The following is a 7,252-nucleotide window of genomic DNA, read 5'->3' on the forward strand; positions in this document are numbered from 1 at the left end:
CCAAAAACTGGAGGTTTGCTCAGTGTGGAAGCCCCTCCCATTGGGTGTGAGTAGCAGTAGAATGAACAGGCATTGAAAAGTAGAAATGAGAGTAGAAATGAAACCAGTTGTAGAAAATGAAACAGAATACAGCTTTTGGCAATCTCATAAAGACAGCAATGTGTGGAGAAGACAGACAGCGGAGATGGAACAGGCACATAAGTGGAATCTCCAAAGAAGAAAAACAGGACAAGTGAAGTGAACAAACAGTGCAAGAAAATGTTCCCCAAATAAAAAAGGCAACTTGGAAAACTGTGCACAGGGAGAAAATGACACAAAATGGGTCCCTGCTAAGACTGATGAGATGTTAAAGATAACCTCTCTTCCTCTTCCCCCCCCCCCCATTTCCCTTCTAATCAATTCAGTCCCAAAGTCAACTGACGGCACCACACAAAATAGGCATGCTTGTAGGGAATGAGGGGCAGGGCCTGCCATAGCCCCCGAAACAGTTGTGTTGGAGCCTGGACAGAGTCAGGGGGACATCTGGGTAGAAGAGTGGAATGGATTGAATGTTTGTGCCCCCAACCCCCAAATTCTTATGCTGAAATCTTAACCCCCCATGCGATGGATATAGGATATGGGGCTCTTAAGAGGCAGTTAGGTTATGAAAATGAAGGCTTCGTGAATGGGCTTTGTGTCCTTACAAAAGGGACCTCACAGAACTCCCTGGCTCTCTTTCCACCACGTGAGGACACGGCAAAGGAGTCCACAGTCTGAGACCTGGGAGAGGGTTTCCACCAGAACCCAACATGCTGGCACCCCGATCTCGGCCTTCCGGTCTCTGTTGTTTATACCTCACCAGTCTACGCTACTTTGTAGCCGCCAGAACTTACTAGGAAGAGTAACCTGTCCTGGGATGTTGGCACCTCACTGGGTCAGGAGGGGCCACGTGGGAAACAGCTGGCTGACACCGGTGTCTCAGCCCAAGTGGCTGGGGGGAGTGTCCATGCTGGGGGGCAGCCTGGCATGGGTTAAAGCCTGATGGGTGAGGAGGGCTTCTGCCTGGTGGGGCAACTCCAACAGGCAAATTCACCAAGTCAGTCGTCCTGCTCTTGCTCCCACCTGCCTCCTCTAGGCTCCGGGGCCCTCAGGTAGTAGGGGGCCTTCTCAGGCAGCGCCCCGTGTGTGCTCACAAACCAGATGGCTAGTGCCAGCCATCTTCACCCCACACACCCCCTGCTCGAGGTCCTGCAGGAAGGCACCTGACTCTGCCTCATCCGTGCGCCCCTCGCGAAAATGCGTGTCTGTGCCAACAGCACCCTCCCAAGGCCAATGACTGAGGTGCCGAGGTGCCGGCCTCCAGGCAGAAATGTCCCTCGTTTTGTGAAACACTTGACCACCTGGAGCAACCCTGCTTGTCTCGCCACAATTCCCAGGCCTCATTTAAAAATGTTTAATCTAATTTTTAATAATAATAATAATAAGATCCTCCTCTACGTCCCACCTCCCTCTTTCTGAGGAGGGAGCCCCATGGACAGCACCTCCCTCCAGGTATTTTGAGGCCCCAGACCGTCGGACTTACCCTTCCTGTCACGCACCAGCTTCCCCCGCCTGGAGAGCTGCTGTTCAGGGTCATCCCTGGGGCCCAGACTCTGCAAGCGCTGAACTCTGGCCAGCCCTGTAACAGGTCTGGGCTCTCTCACAAGTTCCATGTACAAATATGCTCTGATGGCCACATGTTGCACCAGAGCTCAGAGTATTCTTAGAGAGAAACGGAGCCTGGCCGGTGTAGCTCAGTGGGTGAGCGTCAACACATGAACCAGGAGGTCACGGTTCCATTCCTGGTCAGGGCACATACCTAGGTTGCAGGCTCCACCCCCAGTAGGGGGCGTGCAGGAGGCAGCAGATCCATGATTCTCTGTCGTCATTGATGTCTCTCCCTCTCTGAAATCAATAAAAAACACATTTTTTAGAAAAGAGGAAAAGAAACTGCAAAGTCTACAAACCCAGAAGATACATCTCTCCTCCCTGCAGTCAGAGAACAGCAGGGCTGGAAGCTCCCCTGGAGAGGACCCAAAGTAACACCACAGTTCCACCTGTGAGCCGCCCCAGCCCCCCCTGGCTGGTCATAACCAAAACCCAGGATGCATGGCATGGGCCAGGCAGCGAGCGCCAAACTATGGAAAGCAGATCACATCAGCCTTCGGGTGTTGTTAGCCTCACCCAGCTGTTTCGGGTATGCACCCAGGAGTTTACAGGTGATTTCACCCCCTCCAGCTGCCAGAGACAAGACAGTCATCACAGAAGTCCTGCTACTCCTGCGGTCCCATGGGGAGTCTGAGCTGAGCCTGCGGCCCCTGTGTCTCTGGGTGAATGAGTGAGGCCCACCTGTAAGACCTCAGGGTTGTCATGCCCCGCTGATGATGCTGTGGCTCTCCCCTTGCCAGTGTCAGCCTGGCCCTGGGCTCAGTGCCCAGGCTCCAGTGTCAGGGGCTAAGCTCCATTCTAAACTCCCGACACACAACTGGCTCATCATTTGGTCCCCCTCCCAACGCTACAGGAGGTCGCCTCGCCCAAATGCCCTGCCCTGAAGAAACATCTTCCATTTTTCTGCTTCCCCCTAGACACAGTGGTAGGTCTTTCTTGCCCCCAGCAAGCCACAGAGCCAGTGCCTGAGGCAGCTCCAGGGTGGCGAAGGGACAGGATCTATCAGCAGGTGGAGCTCTGGTTGCAGAGCACTGGGCAGCGGTGGTGGGGACAGCCCTTCCTTCCCTGGGGAGCTGGCAGCAGATAGGAGGGGCTGAGGGGTCCCCTCGTGAGCAGCAGTGATGGGAACCTCCAGGGGCTGCCCAGTGCCTCCTGGCAGCCTCAGTGACACAGGTCGTGCTGATCTCTGCTGCAGGTGGAGGGGCAGGCTGGCCGTCCTGAGCTGCCTTCCCCGTGGAGAAATAAGGAGGAGCTGAACTGGAGGGAGGCTGGGTGCTCTCCTGAGCCAACCTGGGCCCCGCCCTGTGGCCCATGGTCCAGATCCCTGGAACCTCCAGCTCCTGGAACAATCCTCTAAGGCCTAAAACCATGTTGGCACATAGACGAAGTAAAAAAAAATACGTTCTGAGTCAATGAGTGACTCTGAAAGTAAGGCCTGCTTCCCCGTAGCTACTGGTTTCGTGGCAAAGCAGGGTACAGTGCAGCTTCTACGTCCTTGTGTGCTGGGACAATGGCCCATTGCCCTCACTATCTCCGTCCCTGTCCTCCAGCAAGAACTCTATGGGCCCTGGCGGGTGTGGCTCCGTTGGTTAGAGCTTCATCCTGTGCACCGAAAGGCTGAGGGTTCGATTCCCAATTAGGGCACATACCCAGGTTATGGGTTCGATCCTTAGGGTGCATACAGGAGGCAACTGATTAATGCTTCTCTCTCTCTCGTTCTCTCTCTCTCATTCCCTCTAAAATCAATAAAAACAAATCCTTGGGTGAGGATTTTAAAATAAATAAATCAGCATTGTATTAAAAAAAAAAAAAAGAACACTACTGCTCTATGGGCTGCCACCGTGTCCATTTTGCTAGTCACATTTGGAACGGACAGCAAGACTTGGGAGGCCCCCATGATTCTCTCATTTTTACGAGTCTGGGCAGAATCCTGCTCTCACTCTCGCTGGACTGGTTTGGATGACTCTGTTTTGTGAGGCCTGCACTTCTAGAAACATAAACATCTCCCCCACAGCTCATCTGACTTCCCTGGGGGCCGCTGCCCACTCTGGTGAGGACAGAGCAGAGCCAGGCAGCGCCCTCCCTCCCCGTGTCTCCTCAGAGGGGCTGGAGGAAATCCCTCGTAAAGCTTTTCCCAGAAATGCTTGGGTAAGTGTGAGCAGCCACCTTCCCATGAGGAGTTCATCCACTCCTTCCACACATCTCTCTTAGATGCTTCCCCCAGGTCCGGCACTGCTGTAGGAGCTGGGCTATAGCAGCAAACAGACAAAAGCCCTGCCTCCGGGGAGCTTACATTCGAGGGCGGAAAACGAGACAACAAGCCAGTGAAGAACTCCCTGGGAGCTGCCCCTGAGCATGGCTCTCCCTTTCTCTCCCCCCACCCCTGCGGCCAGCCATTACCTTTGTCTTTCTCTCTCTCCTCCTCCAAGGCCTCTTTTGCCTCTGAGCCCATGCAGCCCCGCGGGCTTACTTCTACTACCCCTTAATTTTTTTATTATTTATTGATTCATAAGAGAAAGAGGAATCCAGCCAGTGTGGTGCAGTGGTTGAGCGCCGACCTATGAACCATCAGGTCAAGGTTCGATTCCTAGTCAGGGCACATGCCCAGGTTGCAGGCTCAATCCCCAGTAGGGAAGGGGCAAGAGGCAGTGGATCAATGATTCTCTCTCATCATTGATGTTTCTATCTCTCTCTCCTTCTCGAGAATCATAGAATTTAAAAAGCAAAAAACCCACAGAATGAGAGCCAACTTCCTCATTCATTGGGAAGGTCTATTGACATATCTCAAATTTGGTTAACTAGAGAGAGAGAGAGAGAGAGAGAGAGAGACAGACAGACATTGATTTGTTGTTCCACTTATTTATGTATTCATTGGTTGATTCTTTTATGTGCCTTGATGGGGGATGGAGCCCACAACCTTGGTGTATCAGGACAATGCTCTAACCAACTGAGCTACTCAGCCAGGGCTCACCTATAATTTGAAAAAAATAAAATAAAATGAAAGGATACAACTCAGAATAGCCAGATGGAGGTGATGCATAAGGCAAGGAATGGGGGGAGGGGTAGGGGGCATTTCCCTGATCTCTCCAGATGTGTCACTCTCAGCAGCCCCACCTTCACCAATCTAGTAGCTCTCAGAACCCTATTGTTTAGAGGTTTTATAGAGGCCTCATTATGTAGGCATGGTAGATTGTATCATTGGCAGTTAGTGATTAATTCAACCTCCAACTCCTCTCCAGAGGTGGGGGATGGGACTGAAAGTTCCAACTCTCTCAGTACCTGGTTGGCTCCTCACGCAACCAGCCCCTATCCTTAGGGGCTTTCCAAAAGTCACCATATTAACATAAACTCAGTGTGATTAAAAAAGGATTTGTTATGAACAAAAGATATCTTCATTTCTCTTCCACTAAGGAAATTCCAAGGGTTTGGGGATCTCTCTTCCAGAAATGGCAATAAAACCAAACATATATTTCTTATTATTGTCAATGTAAGAAACATCCAGACCTGGAGAGAATTTTTGTAAGACTTTATGTGAGCCAAATTGATGACAATACCAGGAAGCCAGCTTTTACGTGCTGTGGAAAATGACAATTTTGCTGTTTATGCTACACCTTTGGAATTAAGGGGTGAGCAACTGTATGAAAGATTACATGGAGGTGGGCATTTCAAAGGTGTGTTAACCTAGATGCACAAGAACAATGGACACAGCTTGCTTAAACCTTTTAATAAAGAAGGTATATGCCTGGGGCATGACTGCCTACCATGACCTGCCCAGGTAGGCATTGATGATCAGGTCACCCTGCGAGGTTACTTTTGGTTAGATTTATTAAAGCACCCCTTTTCCGTCCACTTTATAAATCACAGTAACACAGTGAGCCTGCTGCACTACTGGGACATTTTCTATAATATTTTGTATTCCTGTTGGAATGTATCTCTAGTTTAATGACAAAATTAGAAAGCATAGTATACTTCCTGGCAGTCTATAGTGTACAGGATTCCAGTCGATTTTCTTTGACACCATGGACTAATGGTGATTTATTTTTGAATTTATGAGCATAATTTGACTCTGTGACTCACCTTCTCCCAGCCTCAGAGCCACACCCAACCTCCCGCAGTCCCTCACCAGCGTCTGCGGAGTGAGTGGGGTCCCTCCAGCAGGTGGGGTCCCTCAGCCTGGTCTGCAGGGATTGGGCCGAAACCGGCTCTCTGACATCCTCTGAGGGGTCCCAGATTGCAAGAGGGCAGTTCTCGGGTGACACACCCCGGAATTGGGCTCACCCAAGAACCACAGCTGCCAAGTCACCGCAGATTGGCAGCTCCTGCGTTGAGCGTCTGCCCCCTGGTGGTCTGTGCGTGTGATAGCTACCGGTTGGACAGTTGAACGATAGGACAGTCGCTTAGGCTTTTATATATATATATAGATGTTTACTTTGAATTTATATTAGTTCACACAAACACTCCATCCATGCTTTTGTTCCGGCCCTCCGGTACAGTTTAAGAACCCATTGTGGCCCTCGAGTCAAAAAGTTTGCCCACCCCTGCCTTAGAGACACTGGACAGTCACAGATCTCCCTGTGGTAAGGACCTAAACTTTTTTACTGTAAGCCAAGAAAAATCCTACTCTCCAGCAGGCCCCAATTGGAGGAATACCCAGGATTTCCCCCCTGAGAAACCATAACAAGCCGGGAGAACCCCACCTAACCTTGTTTAACCCTGAGGAACCTTTTATTAATCAATCAATGAAGAAACATGCATCTGAGCATTTGCTTCAGTTATTTCTTCTATTAAATTCAAGTAAGGCCAAATTCAACACTGTATTTTTAAAACAGCACAGACAGATTGAGTCTATTCCTGTTCCCGTCACTCTTGTCTATGTAGCTCTCTATCTTCAATCTGTATCTATGCAGGAAATAATGGTGTTCACCAAATCTGGACATTAGTATTTCAGTCGAAATTGGAATGATTTGAACTTAGTTATAAAAGTTTATTGCCCAGCCAGTGTGGCTCAGTGGTTGAGCATCAACCCATGAACCAGGAGGTGATGGTTCGATTCCCAGTCTAGGGCACATGGCTGGGTTTCAGGCTCAATCTCCAGTACAGGGTGTGCAGGAGGCAGCCCATCAATGATTCTTCCTCATCACTGATGTCTCTCTCTCTCTCTCTCTCTCTCTCTCTTTCTTCCTTTCTGAAATCAATAAAAACATATTTTTTTAAAAAAGAAAATAAGTTTACAAGAAGTCTCATAAGCAGCCCCAGTGGAAAGGGCATTTGCACAGGGACTATTAAAATGGCGTTCTGCTCTAAGATGCAGTCTGTCTAAACTGGTGTTCTCAACGGCTACATATTACAAACAACTGAGGAGCTTTCTGAAAATATCAATATCCAGGCCTCAGCTTACACCCATCTCTGGGGTGGGCCCTAGGAGTTGGTCTATTTTAAATGTTCCCCAGGTGATTCTGATATGCAACTCTGGTTGAAAACCACTTGTCTCAACAGGCCATGTAGACACATTCCTAACACATTGTGGACGGATCAGGATTGCCTAATCGCCCCCAACTGTCCCCCC

Source organism: Myotis davidii, unplaced genomic scaffold, assembly GCF_000327345.1.
Source record: "Myotis davidii unplaced genomic scaffold, ASM32734v1 scaffold238, whole genome shotgun sequence".
NCBI classification, from domain to species: Eukaryota; Metazoa; Chordata; class Mammalia; order Chiroptera; family Vespertilionidae; genus Myotis; species Myotis davidii.